Consider the following 19,574-nt stretch of genomic DNA (forward strand, 5'->3'; position numbering starts at 1 on the left):
TTAAAATTCAGATTTGAATCACATTCAAACAATTTTTTAAATTCTGATTTGAATCAAAATTTAATTGTGTGATTAAAATTCTAATTAAAAAATTTAATTAGACATAGGATGAGCTTTTAGATCATACAACAATTGCAAATTAAAAAGCCAAACCTTGAGCCACCCATGGAAGCCACAAACCTTGTGCACCATGAAGGTGTTCTCTTGCATGCCGCCACACATCCATTGCAACCAGCAATGGATAAATCATCTCATGATCAAAACACACAATTAAATCGTATAATCAAAAATCTAAATAGCAAATAAAGTGGCTCTGATACCAATTGAAGGAACGGAAGCGTGAAAAACACAAGTTTATACTATTGAATTCAAAAATTTTCACCTAGGGTCACATGCATCATGTAAGATTTATTTTTATCTATTTGATTTCAATGATAAACAACATATTAAAACTCTTTTAATATATTTTTGGATCTGCATTTGCCATTTAAGATTTTAAAATTAATCAGATTAATTTTAGAACCCTATATTAAATCAAGAACAAACACACTAACCTCTTGATGCACTACAGTGTATTTGCGCCTTTGAGATGCGTCTTCAGGACACCAGATGTTGTTCCTCTAGCTTGTCCACACCAAGAACACCTATGGCAGCCCTTGAACAGCTTCTAAAGCTTTTTCTATTATTTAGAAAATCAAGTTCTGCCTTTTAAGAGTTTAAAGATGTAAACAGGATACTAGAAACGATTTCTAGTATTTTTAATTCAAGAGATTGTTTGCTAATCTCTTGGAATTGGTGAGAGATGAAGAAGAAGAGAGGGAGAGATCCAAAGTGGCAGCACAAATGAGAGCAGCAGCTGGTTGTGTTATTTTCTTTTCATAACAACACTTATATATAGCTACGTTAACACATTAAACCCTTGCTACATGTCACCCTCTGATTGGTTCTAGGTTTAATTGACCCAATCACATTGTGCCAAGTGTCAAACCTATATTTAATCTTAATTTTAATCATCTTACATGATTAAAAGACATTTGGCAAGCTTATGTGTAATGCCATGGGTCACCATCTCATGGTGCCACATGTTACCCTGTGAAAAGACCAAAATGCCCTTGTGTCTTAATTTTGAGTTCTTAACCCAAAATAATTATTTCTCTTCTTCTAATCAATTTATATCAAATATAAATTAATTAATTAATCTTTATTAATTAATCTCTCATTAATTAAATTCATATTTAAACACTTTAAATATAAATTTAACTTATACTATACTTCCAATAATCTAGATCTGGTTTCAAGTCATGCTAGGGACTTTGCAATCTAATTGCAAACCAAACCTATTTAATTAATCAATTAAACTCTTTAATTAATTAATTAAATCATATTTAATTAGGTGATAACTTGTGTATGTGTGTGACTTACTAGGCTCATCACTAATTGGCAATGAGATATGATATCAACTCTTAATATCATCAGAACTCTTTCTTACTATAAATGATTTCTCTAAATCATTTTATACACCTCATAGACCATGGTTAACACCTAGCATAGCATGCCATGCCCACCCAATTAGTAATAAGGTTTACCTTAAATGAACCTATAATCATATGTTACCATGCACTAGAATCTCTCTGTTACAAAATCCCAACTCAAGCTGGAGTCATGGTTTATGTTAAACTCCATTTGCTATGAATATTATGTTCTCTTTTAATTCCAGTTCTTGATTAAAAAGATTTTCTCATCAGAAACTCTTTTCTAATTAAATCTATCTATCCTGGCCAAGAACTTGAAACATCAAGAACAATTAAATGAACATAGGATTTTATCTCTATTTACTTAGAGGAACAGATTCCATCTTGATCAACACCTACCTCCATATATAACTAGTAGGAGCCAACACATGCCCATATACCCATATACAGTACAAGTATGAAAGCAGTATCAAACTCAAACTACCTATATACAAGATAACTGTGCTATATCAGGTCTAAAGATTATATGCATTGATATGATTTATGACAAAACATTGACAAGAGTAAACTCCATGTGCTTGTCATAAGTGTCACTGGTTCGGCCTACTTATCATTTATAAGTGCCTATCATGTTTGTCATATGGCATGAGACTCACCATTTCATCTTATTTATATCTCATGTAAATAACTTGGGAACAAACATGAATACAATCTTTCTGGATAAGTCATGTCCTTATTATGAAGTATCCTCGATTGTGAACCTATTTATGATACTTTGTACTAGAAATACTGTCACTCATATTCTTAACAACTTAAGAATAGAATTTCTAGCAAAATATCAATGGACCTTTTCTATTACACATAAATATCTTATGTAAATGGAAAAGTGAAAATGCCTTTTATTAATAAAAACATGTATAAGATACATACTAAATGATATGCTTTAGGGCATACTACTAACAATTTAAAGCTCTATCACACTCAAAATTATAATAAGTGCTCATAACAACCTTGAATGAACTCTCAGAACAAAGAATTTACAACTCAAATATCAAGTTCTCAACATTAACTATGATAGCTCAAGTTCTGGAGAGAGAGAATGAAGAAAATCTTTAGAACACAATAAATTTCTAAAAAGATTATTGTTGTCTAAACTTGTTTATAGTCGTAAATGGTACTTATTTATAGTTTTTGCAAGAAAATAACTGTTGGGGGTCCATTAAATGCAAAACTAGCCTTTTAACCACACAAAGCTGTATTTTATCGAGTTGCAGAAACTCAGGTTTGGCTATCGAAGTTATTTACTTCGGCTGCTGAAGGTTGAAGCGCAAAAAAATATCTTTTGAAAAGTCACTTTTGGCTGCCGAAGTTTCCACCTTCGGCTGCTGAAGTGCTCCCTAAACAAAATGGCTTTTAATGCTCAAAAACCATGATTTAAAGAATGAACTTCAGTAGCCGAACTTCCCACTTTCGGCTGCCGAAGTGCTCTCTGGACAGAAAGTGTTAAAAGGACACTTAGGCTTCGGAAATGCGTAATTTTTTTATTGAAACTCGGATTTTCAATCTGTTTGAACCATTAGAAAGTTAATTTGATAAACTTTTTAATGAAAATACTTTCAAAAACAAATTTTCATTTCGCAAATGTGAAAATTTCATTTTACTCTCCCTTGATCAAGAAAAAGTTACAAGTAAAGACACTAAGAAATTAAGAGTTTAAAAAACTCAACTTTTTTATCTAAACTCGGATTTTTGATCCGTTTGAACTATTGAAAAGCTAATTCAATGTATTTTGAAACTAAAATACTTTTCAAAATTAATTTTTCATTTTTGAAAAATTTATTTAATTTTCTCTTAATAAAGAATTAGGTGAAAACTAAATTGAATAAAATATTCTTAGTACCACATAGACTTGAGCTAACACAATTAATTAAATGAGATTTACAAGATATAAAATAAATAAAAGTTACATTGTAGGGTCTCATAAATATTTGCTTCCTTATCTTGCTCTTCCTTAACCTTGATTTGAAGCAATTTGGCAATTTTGAATCTAGGGCTTACAAACTCAACACAAATACTTCCAAAGTATATTAGTAGCACACTAATTATTTATTATCATCAAAAAATGGGTTAAGACAGCTACGTCCAACAGTAAGCATAAGAGTTGTATGGTAAGTATAACAAAAATGCTAGATATGAGATATCTAAGTGCTATTCAAGATGAAGATGACTGACAGGATGGATGTGAGAGCCCATGTACACAAGGCGATTAAGCTCATCGAGTAGCTTGAGGCTCTTAAGTTCACAATGGACTTGTCACTTCAAACAGATTTTATCTTACAATCCCTTCCTGTGTTATTTGGATCATGTATTACAAACTTCCATATGATCAAGACTGAATGCACACTTGCTAGGTTGTTTAATCTATGAGTCATTGCATAAAATAATATGCCTGGCAGTAAAGGAAAGGAAGTTACTTTAGTTGCTTCTTCTTCTGGAAAGTCTAAGAAGAGGAAAGGCAACAAGATGAAGAAAAGTTCCACTTCGGGACCATCCAACAGAATTGCCAAAACCAATTCAAGAAGAAAAAGGTTTAAGTTGTTGCTGACATGGGAAAGTGTTTTCATTATCAGAAGGTTAAGTAGTGGAAGAGAAATTGCCCAAAGTATTTGGAGTCTCTAAAGAGCAAGAAGGATAATCCTTATGAAGGTATGTTCATATCTTGTTATTTAGATTCTAATAATACTCATAGTTTATCTACAGCTTGGATTTTAGATACTGGAGCAAATTCTCACCTATATTTTGATATGTAGGAACTAGCAAGTAGTGAAAACTTGGAGGGATAAGATGTTAGACTTCGGATTGGCAATGGAGCAAGAGTTGCAGAATTAGCCATAGTGTCTAAATCTTTGTATATAAATGAACATGTTTTGTTTTTAGATCATATTTTGTATGGACCTAATACTTTTAAAAACATCATTTCTATATATAGTTTGACTAGTAATGGATTTTTATTTCAATTCATAAATGATGTTTGCAATGTTTATTTTAGAAATAAAATTATTGGCATGGGTTATTTGCAAGATTGTCTTAATTATTTAGATAATATTAACAAAACAGCTCTAAGCAACCAAATTGAGTTTAATGCAATCGTTGAAACCCAATCAAGTTAAAGACAACTTGACACTTAAGATTAGGTCATATTGCAGAAGATAGGATCACAAAGTTGGAAAAAAATAGGGATTTTGTCCACATTGGGTTCTGAACCTATCCCTAACTTGTGAATCCTGTCTTCAAGGAAAGATGACTAGATCACCTTTTGTTGGAAAAGGGATTAGAGCTAAAGAAGTTTTGGAGCTAGTACATAGTGATGTACATGGCCCATAAAGAGATTGGAAGGTTAGTATATGTAACACCCCTATTTGTATAGCCTGGTATATTTTACTGTTCCAGTAACCGGTGTCGGTCCGGACAATTAAGGGGATTAAAACCATACTTAAGACAACTAAAGAAACCATAAACACAAATAATTAGTAATGTTCAATTAGTTAAGTATAAATAAGAAAAACAGAACATAAGAAGTTAAACGAGCCGAGAGTCACAACGATGAGTGACCTCCTCGGGAACGACTGCGAAGTCATTTTAAACTCAAATTTCGAACCGTAAAATGTGACGCTGCGATCCTTAGGACTCTTATGAACATAGTGGAAAAGAGAAAATCACGAAAAAGAACTGTTAAGCCAGTTAAATAATTAGGTCAGGGAGCCGGAAGAAATATGGAATTAATTGTAAACCGGGATGAACCGGCGAGGGGCAATTTGGTCAATTGACCTCGAGAGCTGACTCCTGACCTAACTGTCAAATAAAATCGGAGAAAAGAAAATTTCGGAATCTAGAATTAAATTAAAGAACTAATAGAAAAAAAAAAGAGAGGAAAATCAAAAAGTAAAAAAGTGATGACATCATGCATGACCTCATGCATGATGCCATAACTAAATTAATTAAATATTTATTAACTTAGATTTTGTGGTCTTCCATAAGCAAAATTGATAAAAGAAAACAAAAGAAAAAAAAATAGAAAAATCTCTTCTTCTTCTCCTTGGTGCCGCCTCACTCTCTTATTCATTTCACCATTGCTAATCCTCTATTAAAGCTTGCACTTAAGCTTTAATTCCTCCACTCAACCTTAATAAATCCCCTAAAAACTTCACTAGAGCTTGTTATTGCAACTTGAGAAGAAGATTACAAGAAGAAAGAAGAGTTAAAGATAGGGTTTTGAAGATCTAAGAAAAGTTAGTGTGCTAACTTACAATTTATTTCTTTAAATGCATCACTAGTTGTTGAAATGAGCTTAGAATTAATTAAATGAAATGAAAATATGGGAGAAGGACCACTATTGAATTTTCGGCCAGCTTGAAGGGGACCATGATTTGCATGAATTTAATGGGTTTGAATGAGTTTAAAAACCTTATTTAGTTGATTGATTATGGTTGAGAGCTTTGAATTTAGTTAATTGCAACAATTAAGTGAGTTAGGGTTTTGGGACTTAGGATTTGTGAACCAAAAATGAAAGAAATGAATAAATGGCATGTTTGACCTATTGTGAAGTGAAAAATGGTCGATTGTGACCAAATGAGTTGTGTTTGAATTGTTGGAAGTGAAGCCAAATTCGGAGGGTGAATGGTCATGCTGCTGGCAGCATGACCAAGTCAACTTTGAAGGACCAAAACTGAAATTTTGCAAGTCCAATTGATATGGTACCAATTGGGGATAAAAATAGACATAAAATGACACAATTTTCATTTAGGAACCATGCTCAAAAAGTGACCAAAACTTAGTGAACCAATTGACCAAAGTTGAATAAGAGCAGGCTGCCACTGTACAAACTGACCAAATGAACAGTGTTTGTTCATTTGGTCATAACTCGAGCTAGGTAGGTCAAAATGACCTGAAATTTTACCAGTGGTTAGATGAGATATAGACCTAAAACTTTCATGAGGAACACAAGTCCAAATTCTGCCAGAAACTAAGTCATTTGGCCACCCCAAGTTGGTGACTCAAATCTGCCAGCACCAAATTTACCCAGAAAATCTGGGTTGTTTTCAATCTGGCAGCCCTAGTTCAAATGGCCATAACTTGAGCTATAAAACTCCAATTGAGCAGATCCAAAAATGAGAATAAACTTAAGATATTAAGGGACATTTTCTATGAAGGAAGTTTTGCCAAATTCCAACAGTAAAATTGTCAATGGAACAATGCAACTTGGAGCACCAAAACTGAAATTTTGACAATTTGGCCAAAAGGACTTAAGCTTTGAGAAAATGACCAAAACCAACAAATTTAATGACCAAAATGTGGTATGTGGGTGAAGTTGGAGTTACCATATCTATGAAGCCTTAAAAAGTCAACAATTTGACTTGAATAGTGTAGTGAATAATAACCCGAAACACAAAAATTTTAAGAACGTCGAATTTAGCACGTTAGAGCTAGATAAAAGTAAAGTTAAATTTATTATTGGATTTATGCTAAGTTATGGTATTGAAACACTATGAAATTGCATGTTTCAGTGGAAAAGAATACCGGGACAGAACCCGAGGAGTCGAGTCAAGGCCAACAGGCGACTCGTTTGAGGTTTGTGCACAACGTATACTTTTTATAATCATCTTTTGCATACTGTTTTGAATAATGTGAAATATTGAATTATGGCATTCTTATGATGTTTTCATTTAAATTGTTGGAAGTTATTATGTATATTGAAATGAAAATGTTTAGCAAATTGTTAAGATAAGTTTTGAAACCACAGTGTTGTAACACCCCTAAGTTCGGTAGTGCGTTCTGCTGCTCCGGTGACCAGTGTTGTCCGGACAGCTAGAATGCCTAGAACTACACTTCAATGTGAGTGGGGAGACATAAAATAATGCAATACAAGAAAAGAAAATACAAGAAAAACAAAGGAAAAATAATAGCAAAGAAATGTAGCCAAGTTAAGCGAGCCGGGAATCCTAGCGATGGGTGACCGCACCGGGAAGTCATGGCGTGGACCGTTGACTAGCTCTCGGATCATGCGGAACCCCGAAAACATTTTTAGGACTTAAATAGACCCTTATTGAAGAATAAATCTCATTAGAAAGATCAAAGAAAAATTAAATAATTAGTACAAAGAAAAGTAAGAAATCGAAAAACAGACAAAACCCGGTGTTACCGAAAAATCGGGAATGCAACCCGAACAGGGGCATTATGGTCATTTGACATTCCGAATTGTCTTTTGACCTAAATGTCCATTAAAAATAAATAATATTACACTTAGAAAATGAAAATGAAAAATTAATTTGAGGGTACCTAATACAAATAGCCAAAATGGAGTGAAAAATGTGTAAATAAAACATGTAAGCTTATTATATAGTTATAATTGAGTGAGTGGGCCACTAAAGGAATATAATAGACACATAATGGGGCAGCTGTACTTCCATTATCCCAGCAGAAAGTTCATCTTCTCCATTTCCATAAAACCAGCCGAATTGAGAAGAAGAGAAGTCCACCATTGACGTTTCCTTAAAGCTTCATCTAACCCTTCCATTTCACCTTCAATCACTTAGGTCCCTTCATGAAAAATTGTCTACACATCACAAGGAAGAGTTTGATACCAAATTTAAGAAATTTAATCAAGGTTTAGCAAGCTCCAACCATAAGGTAAGTTAGCATTTTTGAAGATAGCTTTGTTAAATTTTGTGTGCATGTTATGGGTGTTGGATTTGTGAAGAAAATTTTTGAGTTTGAAGAGTTATTGTTGTGTTCATTTTGGACAGCCATGTAGTCATGTATTTGATGAGATAATTGTGCATATAATTGATGAGAATTATGTTGGTTATGGTGATTTAATATCCTAGTGAATTACTTCATATATATATGGTGATTTTTGCACTTGGATGGAAAATTGATGAATTGTGGAAAACTTGGTGTTGAGGAAGTTTTTGGCAGCCTTGGAACTCTTGGATAAGTATATGTGTTCATGAAGATATGGGCAGAATTGTGGCATTAAGGATAGATGGATATGTATATGAAATTGTTGTGTAAAGTGTATGTAAAAATTTGTAATGGTTAGGTGTGTATGTAATTGTATTTGGACTTTGGAAATTAGAATTATATTTGGTGTGTTGAGGATAATTATAATCTGCCTAAAGTGATTTTAATGTAAAGTGGAATATGTTTTTGGTAATGTACCAAAACAGATTTGGTAGGGAAGTAAACATATAGCAAGGTAAGTGTGTGATTGATGAGTGTTTAAGCAAGGTAACTAAAGGCAGTGTACATTTTAGCCAATAAGTTTAAATGTGTAACCTCAATTGGTATGAGACCAATTGGAGGTGGAACTAGGCACAAAATGTGCCAACTTTCATTGAGAAAGCATACCAAAACTCTGCTTGCAAGGTGACCTAAGAAAATGACCAATTCGGATTAGGTACAATTAGGACCTGAAAAATGACCAATTGGGCAGCAGTGAGTGTTTAGGCCATAACTCACTCAAAAAAGGTCCAATTGACCTGAACTTTTAACCATGAATAGTTAAGACCCATACCTACAAGTCTTATGAAGACACAAAAACCCAGAAATGACCAGAAGCAAGTCAAAAAGCTTGCACAAGTTCGGGTCCAAAAACTGGCCGAACCAAAGTTGACCAAATTGACCTAAAATTGACCTAATTTGATGCCATTTGACCAGCAACAGTATAATGACCATAACTTGGTCTACTTAACTCAGATTGATCTAAAATTTTGCCCCGCGTGCAATAAGACATAGATCTACAAGTTTGTAGTTTTGACCGAAACCTGAAAACCGAGGGAACTAGGCCGTCCGGCTAGGTCAAACTAGTATCCTGAAATCCAGCAATTTGCAATGAAATGCAAGAAAACGCAATATACATAGAATTGAGTTTTGTAACATGTACCAATCCTAAAACATTATCGAATGTGACATATCAAGGACACCAAAACCTAATTTACCTAGCAAATATTGAGGGTCGGTATATTAGGTGATTAAGCAAATAATAGATTTCAGTGAACCACTTAACAAGCATTATCGATAGAGACAATTTAATTTAGTACTGAAACACTTTAAATTGTGTTTCTCAGTTAGTAAAGACTCAGGGAAAGGGAAGGAAACACTGAGTCCAGACCAGGAGACAGTCATCAGAGGTTTGTGCACAACTAGTTTTTAACTGATTTTGTTTTGAATATTTCATATGATTAAATGACATATTTTTCTTATGTATTATGTTTAACAAGCATTGGATTTAATTCAATGATTATTGAAATTGTTATAGTAGGTATGAATTTAGCTTTGTGAAATGGTATTTCCACAAGTATTAAGCATTGTTATGGATTGAATAAATTATGTTTTAGAAAATTGTGATAGAACATGTTTTGAATTGTGATGGCAATTTTCATGGAAAAATGCAATTGTATGATTTGAATTGTGATGAGCATAAAACTTTATTGGATATTGAAATTGACTTTGAATCGAATTGTATTGTGATTTATGCTCACTAAATGGATTGTGATATTGTTTTATATCTCACTATAGATGCTTGACTAGGTTATTACCCGTCTCTCTCATTTGTTGAGAAGACAATGGAGTTAGTTGTGTTTTGATTACCATGGTACGTGCACAGGCTTAGATTTTCCTCTGATTTGAGGTTAGATCTAAGTTTATTTTATCGTTATGGCCCTTGCGGAAGATTCATTATTGTGATGGTACTGTGCACGATGATTCGACCTCCCCGACCATAGGGAGTTAGAATCACATCGAATATGGCCCTTTCGGATTAGTCTTGCATGGTTAGTGAGATAAAGAATGATTTTTGAGATAAAGAATGAGTTTTGAGATACAGTATGATTTTTGAGATACAGTATGATTTTTGAAATACATAATGATTTTTGAGATACAGAATGGCTTTTGAATGGTAAGGAATTTTGATTTCAATTATGGTTTATGTATAATTGATTTCGTTAGAATTATTTAAATGGATAGTCATGATTTGATAAATTGAATTTTGTGATCAAAGTCATTTATACAAATGATTTACATTATTGGCAATGAATATTTTGAGTTGTGGAATTTGATAAGTATTCAGATTTCCAAATTATTTACTGTAAATTTTGTCAATGTATATTGTACTATGTTTTAAATTATAGTTGTGCACCACTGAGTTCACCACTCAGCGATAGCTTTGTATGCTGTCGCAGGTAAGAAGAGCATAGAGCAGTGATTAAGTTTCTTTGAAGACATATTCAGATCAGCTCCAGGTATATCATAGGTATACCCATGTACATAGGTTTTGATGTATGCATGTAATAATATGTATGTAAATTATTTGAGCAGTTGTAAATTAAAATTGTACATTGAAGTTGTAAAGTAAATTATGAGTTATTTTGACTTGTAAAATTTGTATTATATTTCTTTTATCTCATCCTTTGAAAATACTGAAAAATTGTTGTGGATTGAGTTGAGAAAAATATTGTGTTGAATTTTGTTGGAGTTGATATTTGGAAAAATATTGAAGTGCTTTTTTTTACAGGTTTTCTGAAGAACTGTTTTATCCAAAATACAGATGGCACTCTGCCAAAATTTTTACAGAAATTCCAAATAATTTAAATGTGTTAGTTCTATCACTTCAGTTCAAAAAGGTTTTTAACACCTGTAAATAGTGCTCACCACTGTAAAAGAAGTAAGAAAAGTTTTTAAAATCCCTTGTAGTGTATTTAATGGGTTATCAGTAGACGAAGTTGGTAATTCATTAGGTATACTACGGGATCATGTTATGCCTTACAGAGGCGTAGGGTGTGACAAGTGTCATGACCATATATTTGAACACCTCACTAGCACCACTAGTGGAGGTAATTAGTTTCGAATTTTGATTCCTTCTCTGGAGAAGTGTTGAGGTGTGCCAGTAGAAGAGGATGTGAATGGATATCCATATATTTGAGCTAGCTAGCCTTGTGATGTGATTTCTCTTTAGCCTTTGGCTATTGAGATTTTATTTGTTTCGAATGGCATGATTTAACTGTGGGTTTTATGAAATGTGTTTTGATACTTTGAAATGAACTTGGTTTGCATTTAAAATCTCATAATGCATGATTTGTACTTAATTCTCATGTTCAGCCAAATTTTTGAATAAATGTGATTTAAGTTTTGCATAAAGATTATTTTAGTATGTTGTGCACCACTGAGTCCTAGTACTCAGCGATAGCTTCTATTGCTGTCGGAGATACAGAGACTAGAAGAGCAGCAGACTGAGCTGCTAAGGATTGAGGATCTTCCTACTTTGAAGCTATCGGGTATAATTTATACCCTAATTGTAAATATTTCTTTTGATGTATGTATTGCATATAAATGTATGGACATGTAAATGGGTCTTGAGCAGCTTATACAAAAATTTGTATGAAGTTTGTAATAAAGTTTAGTTTGTGTTTCTTTTGATATAAATTTGTAAGGATGTGTATAAATTGTTTTGTCTTTAATGAAATATGAGTGGAACTATTTTATTTAAATTGAATGAAATGTATTGCTAGTATTTTGATGATTATTGAATTTTGAACTTGAGAAATTGATTGAAATGGATTGAGTTTGATTGTGAAATTGAAGTAGTTGTTGAGAAAAATTTTTAGAAGTGCTTTTTACAGGTATTTGAAGAACTGTTTTCTCAAAATACAGAGGGAACTCTGTCAAAATTTTTATAAAATTTGCGAAAAAATAAAATGGACTAAAAATATTAACTAGATTTACTTTTAATCATATGTTTTAAATACCTATTAGAAAATGTTCACCACTTAACAAAAGTAAGAAAATTGTTTTAAAATCCCTTGTAGGGTACTTAATGAGTTATCGGTAGTTGAAGTGCGATAGTTCATTAGGTATTCTATGGGATCATGTTATGTCTTACAGAGGGATAAGGTGTGACATGTTTTAGTGGTATCAGTGCAAAATTTTGAAGTATGTTTTAACTTATGAATTTGTGTTTTTCTTTGTTAAGTACAACTGCTCAATGTCCATAATTGTTACATACAGTGCATTACATCATGAATATGAACTAACGGAGGGAAATCTCCTTGTGTTACTTGTTCAGGAGATACCCTAACTTCAGTCTGAAATGGAAGAAGGGGATCGCTCAGTTGAGCAGTCTGTTGAAGCTGAGGCACAAGGGGAAGCCCCAGCTTTACCGAATGTCAGTGGGTCAGTAGCACCAGCCCCGCAAATGCCGCAGTTCCCTGCACAGTTTGCACAGCAGATGGCGGCAATGTTTCAACAAATGGCTGGGGGTATGCCTGCTCAAGCTCCACCCCAAACACCTGTGGCACAACCACTGCCTCCAGCCAGACAATATGATAAATTACTGAAGTATGGGGCTGCATAATTTAAGGGTACAGTGGACCCTTTAGAGGCAGAGCAATGGCTTGAAAGAATGGACAGAGTATTTAAGAAGCTGCACTGCCAAGATGAACTGAAGTTTGAGTATTCTGTGTCTCTACTACAAGGGGATGCGTATGATTGGTGGAAGACCATCCCCCACAGCTTAGCTGAACCACCAGTGCTAACCTGGGATGACTTCATTAGAGAGTTCAGACAGAAATACATCCCAGACACATATGTTGATCAGAAGTTACAAGAGTTTTTGAGTCTAAAACAAGGGAACCGATCAGTAGCAGAGTATGAGAGGGAATTCTCCCGCCTGAGTCACTATGCTGGGAGTCTCCTTACTACCAGCAAGGCAAGGTGCAAGAGATTTGAGACGGGTTTGAAGCCCAGCATAAGGATGCAAGTTATGGGATTTTGACACAGCAATTTCTCAAAGCTCATGTCTCAAGCACTTGAGTTGGAGAGAATAGAATCAGAAGCAACCCCAGTGAAAGAAAAATCAGAGAAAGCTAAGAAATCAGAAAAAGACAAGGGGGAAAAATCAATTGAACAGAGTTCTGGTGCTACCTCTGGAAAGAAAAAGAAGTTTAGTGGACTCAGCAGGGGTTAAGGTGGAAGATTTGGTAGGGGCAGATTTTCTGGACAGAGACCCCCTAGGTCTGGTCAGCAGTCGAGCAGGGGTTCACATTCTGCCCGCCCCTGTGAGACTTGTGGCAAGATTCATGGAGGGGAATGCTATTGGGCCACTGGAGCCTGCTTTAACTGCGGAGGCAAGGGCCATATGGCTAAAGACTATACTAGTGCTCCGAGATATGGTCCAGCTCCTACTACTGCCGAGGGATCTATTCAGAGTCCTGCTCCTAGAGGTTCACAGTCAGTTGGCAGAGGAAGAGGTAGAGGTAGAGGCACTGCTTCTGGTAGTCAGGGCACAGTTGGTCAGTCGGCACAAGGGAGTGCTTCAGTCAGGGTTTATTCAATGAGACAGCGAGAAGAGGCTGAGACTTCTGATGTTGTAGCCGGTATATTCTCTATCTCTGATCAAGAAGTATTTATATTGTTTGATCCGGGTTCAACCCATTCATATGTTAGTGCTAGCATAGTCTGTTCACTTGCTGTTCCATGTGTGCAAATGGGTTTTGAAGTGCTAGTAACTAGTCCATTAGGACAAGAGGTCCGAGTCAACAAAATTTATAGAGACTGTCCTTTGGTGATCCAAGGACATGTTTTCCTATCAGACTTGATTGAAATGCCCTTCAGAGATTATGATATTATCTTGGGCATGGATTGGTTAGCCAGGCATCACGCTATGATTGACTGTAGACTAAAGACAGTCACTTTTGGTCTCCCTCTGTACGGTGATGTGGTAATACATGGGGAGAGGCATTTACTGCCATTAAATATCATTTCAGCTGCATTAGCTAGAAGAATGATCAGAAAGGGGTGTGAAGCATACTTAGCACATGTGATAGACACCCAAGTGGGGAGCCCAGCACTAAGGGACATTCCTATTGTATGTGACTTTCTGGATGTATTTCCTGATGAATTGCCAAGATTACCTCCAGAAAGAGAAGTACAGTTTGAAATTGATGTTATGCTTGGTGTGGACCCAATCTCCATAACACCATACAGAATGGCACCTGCAGAACTAAAAGAATTGAAAGTGCAGTTGCAAGAGCTGCTTGATAAGGGCTTTATTCGCCCTAGTGTGTCACCTTGGGGAGCGCCAGTGTTATTTGTTAAGAAGAAGGATGGCACTCTCCAGTTATGCATTGTTTATTGGCAGTTGAATAAGGTGACAATAAAGAACAGATACCCATTGCCCCGTATTGATGACTTGTTTGATCAGTTGAGGGGTGTAGCTGTGTTCTCCAAAATTGACCTGAGATCAGGTTATTATCAGCTGAAAGTACAAGAGCAGAGTATTCCTAAAACTGCCTTCAGAACCCGCTATGGCCATTATGAGTTTTTAGTTATGCCATTCGGGTTAACTAATGCTCCGACTGCTTTTATGGATCTGATGAACACTATCTTCAGACCATACCTCGACCAGTTTGTTGTGGTATTCATAGATGATATATTAGTCTATTCGAGGAATACAGAAGAGCATGATAGACATCTGCGGATTGTACTGCAGACTTTGAGGGAGAAACAGCTATGTGCCAAATTGTCGAAGTGTGAATTTTGGCTGAAAGAAATATCTTTCTTGGGGCATGTAGTATCAGAAGAGGGCATCAAGGTAGATCCAAGTAAGATTGAAGCTATCCTTAATTGGAGGCCACCCAGAAATGTCACAAAAATTCATAGTTTTTTAGGTTTAGCTGGATACTACCGTAGATTTGTGAAGGGATTCTCCATGTTGGCATCTCCATTGACCAAGCTGCTTAGAAAAGATGTGAAATTTCAGTGGACGGACAAATGCCAGCAGAGTTTTGAAGAATTGAAGAGATGTTTGACTGAAGCACTAGTCCTGACTTTACCTACTCCGCGTAAAGAATATACAGTATATAGTGATGCTTCTCACAATGGGTTAGGCTGTGTATTGATGCAAGATCAAAATGTCATTGCCTATGCATCACGCCATCTGAAACCGCATGAGAGGAACTATCCAACACATGATTTGGAGCTTGCAGCTATTGTGTTTGCTCTTAAGATCTAGAGGCACTATTTGTATGGGGAAAAGTGTTACATCTACACAGATCATAAGAGTTTAAAGTATTTAGGCACCCAGAAAGAGCTGAATTTGAGACAGAGGAGATGGTTAGAGTTGATAAAAGACTATGATTGTCTGATAGACTATCAGCCAGGGAAAGCTAATGTTGTGACTAACGCCTTAAGTCGCAAGACTATGGCAAGTCTACAGGTTACTCCTTTGTCTTTGGTATATGAGTTAAGATCATTGCATGCCAGCTTAGAGATTAATAATGATGGGCAGACAGTAGTTGCATGGCATATACAGCCAGTGTTAATTGATCAGATCAGAATAGCTGCTCAGAATGATGAAAGGTATCAGAAGCTGTTGGAAGAAGTCCGGCAGGGCAAGAAACCAGAGTTCTTAATCAGAGAGGATGGTTTACTGCTACACCAGGGCAGAATATGTATTCCCAATGATGTTAATTTAAGGCAGATCATTTTGAAGGAAGCACATGAGTCTCCTTTTGCTATGCACCCTGGTGGTACAAAAATGTACAGAGGGCTAAAGAAGCATTATTGGTGGATGGGTTTAAAAAGAGATGTGGCAGAGTTTGTATCCAAATGCCTAACTTGTCAGCAAGTAAAGGCAGAGCATCAAGTACCAACTGGGTTATTACATCCACTATCAGTGCCGGAATGGAAATGGGAAAGAATAACTATGGATTTTGTAATGGGACTTCCGAGGACACAGAAGAGTCATGATGTAGTATGGGTCATTGTCGACAGACTAACTAAGTCTGCTCATTTTCTGCCAGTCCGAATGGACTACAATCTAGACAGATTGGCCAGGTTGTACATTGATGAGATTGTGAGACTTCATGGAGTGCCAGTATCCATTGTATCAGACAGATATCCTAGGTTCACTTCTAGATTCTGGGGTAGTCTTCAGAGAGCCCTAGGAACTAGATTGAACTTCAAGATCTTGCATTCCACCCACGCATGCATGGCCACCGAGAGGGTAATTCAGATCTTGGAGGACATGCTACGAGCTTGTGTGATTGAGTTTGAGGGTAGTTGGGATACACACTTGCCTTTGATTGAGTTTGCTTACAACAACAGCTACCAATCAAGCATTGGGATGCCTCCATATAAAGCTTTGTATGGCAGGAAATGTAGAACCCCGTTGTGTTGGGATGACGTGGGTGAAAGAAAAATGATTGGATCCGAAATTGTTCAACAGACTGAAGAGAAAATCAGGGTGATCAGAGACTGACTTAAAGCTGCATCAGACCATCAGAAGTCCTATATTGATTTGAAAAGAAGGGATAATGAATATGCAGTGGGTGAGAAAGTTTTCCTCAAGGTTTCTCCTTGGAAGAGGATTATGAGATTCGGCATAAAGGGGAAACTAAGTCCTCGTTTTATCGGGCCATATGAGGTATTGGAAAGAGTGGGTCCTTTGGCATATCGTTTGGCACTACCTTCAGAGTTGGAGAAGATACATAACGTCTTCCATGTGTCTATGTTGAGTAGGTATTGATCAGACCCATCTCATGTACTATCAGTAGAAGAAATTGAAGTAAATCCAGACCTCACATATGAAGAAGAACCCATAAAGATTCTGGCTTATGAGGTGAAGCAGCTACGGAACAAGCAGATACCATTGGTAAAAGTGCTGTGGAACCATCATTCGGGCCAGGAGGCTACTTGGGAACGAGAGGAGGACATGAGGAGACAACACCCACAGCTGTTCAGAGATTGATACCAGGTAAAATTTCGAGACGAAATTTATTTAAGGGGGGGGGGGAGAATTGTAATACCCCTATTTGTATAGCTTGGTATATTTCACTATTCCGGTGACCGGTGTCGGTCCGGACAATTAAGGGGATTAGAACCATACTTAAGACAACTAGAGAAACCATAAACACAAATAATTAGTAATGTTCAATTAGTTAAGTATAAATAAGAAAAACAGAACATAAGAAGTTAAACGAGCCGAGAGTCACAGCGATGGGTGACCTCCTCGAGAACGACTGCGAAGTCATTTTAAACTCAAATTTCGAACCATAAAATGTGACATTGCGGTCCTTAGGACTCTTATGAACACAGTGGAAAAGAGAAAATCACGAAAAAGAACTGTTAAGCCAGTCAAATAATTAGGTCAGGAAGCCGGAAGAAATATGGAATTAATTGTAAATCGGGATGAACCGGCGAGGGGCAATTCGGTCAATTGACCCCGAGAGCTGACTCCTAACCTAACTGTCAAATAAAATCGGAGAAAAGAAAATTTCAGAATCGAGAATTAAATTAAAGAATTAATAGAAAAAAAAAGAGAGAAAAATCAAAAAGTAAAAAGGTAATGACATCATGCATAACCTCATGCATGATGCCATAACTAAATTAATTAAATATTTATTAACTTAGATTTTGTGGTCTTCCATAAGCAAAATTGCTAAAAGAAAACAAAAGAAAAAAAAATAGAAAAATCTCTTCTTCTTCTCCTTGGTGCCGCCTCACTCTCTTCTTCATTTCACCATTGCTAATCCTCTATTAAAGCTTGCACTTAAGCTTTAATTCCTCCACTCAACCTTAATAAATCCCCCAAAAACTTCACTAGAGCTTGTTATTGCAACTTGAAAAGAAGATTACAAGAAGAAAGAAGAGTTAAAGATAGGGTTTTGAAGATCTAAGAAAGGTTAGTGTGCTAACTTACAATTTATTTCTTTAAATGCATCATTAGTTGTTGAAATGAGCTTAGAATTAATTAAATGAAATGAAAATATGGCGGAAGGACCACTATTGAATTTTCGGCCAGCTTGAAGGGGACCATGATTTGCATGAATTTAATGGGTTTGAATGAGTTTAAAAACCTTATTTAGTTGATTGATTATGGTTGAGAGCTTTGAATTTAGTTAATTGCAACAATTAAGTGAGTTACAGTTTTGGGACTTAGGGTTTGTGAACCAAAAATGCAAGAAATGAATAAATAGCATGTTTGACCGATTGTGAAGTGAAAAATGGTCAATTGTGACCAAATGAGTTGTGTTTGAATTGTTGGAAGTGAAGCCAAATTCGGAGGGTGAATGGTCATGCTGCTGCCAGCATGACCAAGTCAACTTTGAAGGATCAAAACTGAAATTTTACAAGTCCAATTGATATGGTACCAATTGGGGATGAAAATAGACATAAAATGACACAATTTTCATTTAGGAACCATGCCCAAAAAGTGACCAAAACTTAGTGAACCAATTGACCAAAGTTGAATAAGAGCAGGCTGCCACTGTACAAACTGACCAAATGAATAGTGTTTGTTCATTTGGTCATAACTCGAGCTAGGCAGGTCAAAATGACCTGAAATTTTACCAGTGGTTAGATGAGATATAGACCTAAAACTTTCATGAAGAACACAAGTCCAAATTCTGCCAGCAACTAAGTCATTTGGCCACCCAAAGTTGGTAACTCAAATCTGCCAGCACCAAATTTACCCAGAAAATCTGGGTTGTTTTCAATCCGGCAGCCCTAGTTCAAATGGCCATAACTTGAGCTATAAAACTCCAATTGAGGTGATCCAAAAATTAGAATAAACTTAAGACATTAAGGAACATTTTCTATGCAGGAAGTTTTGCCAAATTCCAACAGTAAAATTGCCAATGGAACAGTGCAACTTGGAGCACCAAAACTGAAAATTTGACAATTTGGCCAAAAGGACTTAAGCTTTGAGAAAATGACTAAAACCAACAAATTTAATGACCAAAATGTGGTATGTGGGTGAAGTTGGAGTTCTCATACCTATTAAGCCTTAAAAAGTCAACAATTTGACTTGAATAGTGTAGTGAATAGTAACCCGAAATACAAAAATTTCAAGAACGTCGAATTTAGCACGTTAGAGCTAGATAAAAGTGAAGTTAAATTTATTATTGGATTTATGCTAAGTTATGGTACTGAAACACTGTGAAATTGTGTGTTTCAGTGAAAAAGAATACCGGGACAGAACCCGAGGAGTCGAGTCAAGGCCAACAAGCGACTCGTTTGAGGTTTGTGCACAACGTATACGTTTTATAA

The 19,574-nt window shown here is 35.7% G+C and overlaps 1 long non-coding RNA gene across 1 annotated transcript in view; it reads left to right on the forward strand.

Moving 5' to 3' along the window:
• Positions 1–12,016, forward strand: part of LOC131178513 (uncharacterized) — a 51,230-nt gene extending 39,214 nt beyond the window's left edge. Inside the window, exon 2 of the long non-coding RNA XR_009147433.1 lies at positions 11,734–12,016. This is a non-coding gene — a long non-coding RNA (uncharacterized LOC131178513). The remainder of the gene's footprint in view (positions 1–11,733) is intronic.
• The last annotated feature ends 7,558 nt before the right edge of the window (positions 12,017–19,574 follow it).

This window comes from Hevea brasiliensis, chromosome 3 (assembly GCF_030052815.1).
Source record: "Hevea brasiliensis isolate MT/VB/25A 57/8 chromosome 3, ASM3005281v1, whole genome shotgun sequence".
Taxonomy (NCBI): Eukaryota; Viridiplantae; Streptophyta; class Magnoliopsida; order Malpighiales; family Euphorbiaceae; genus Hevea; species Hevea brasiliensis.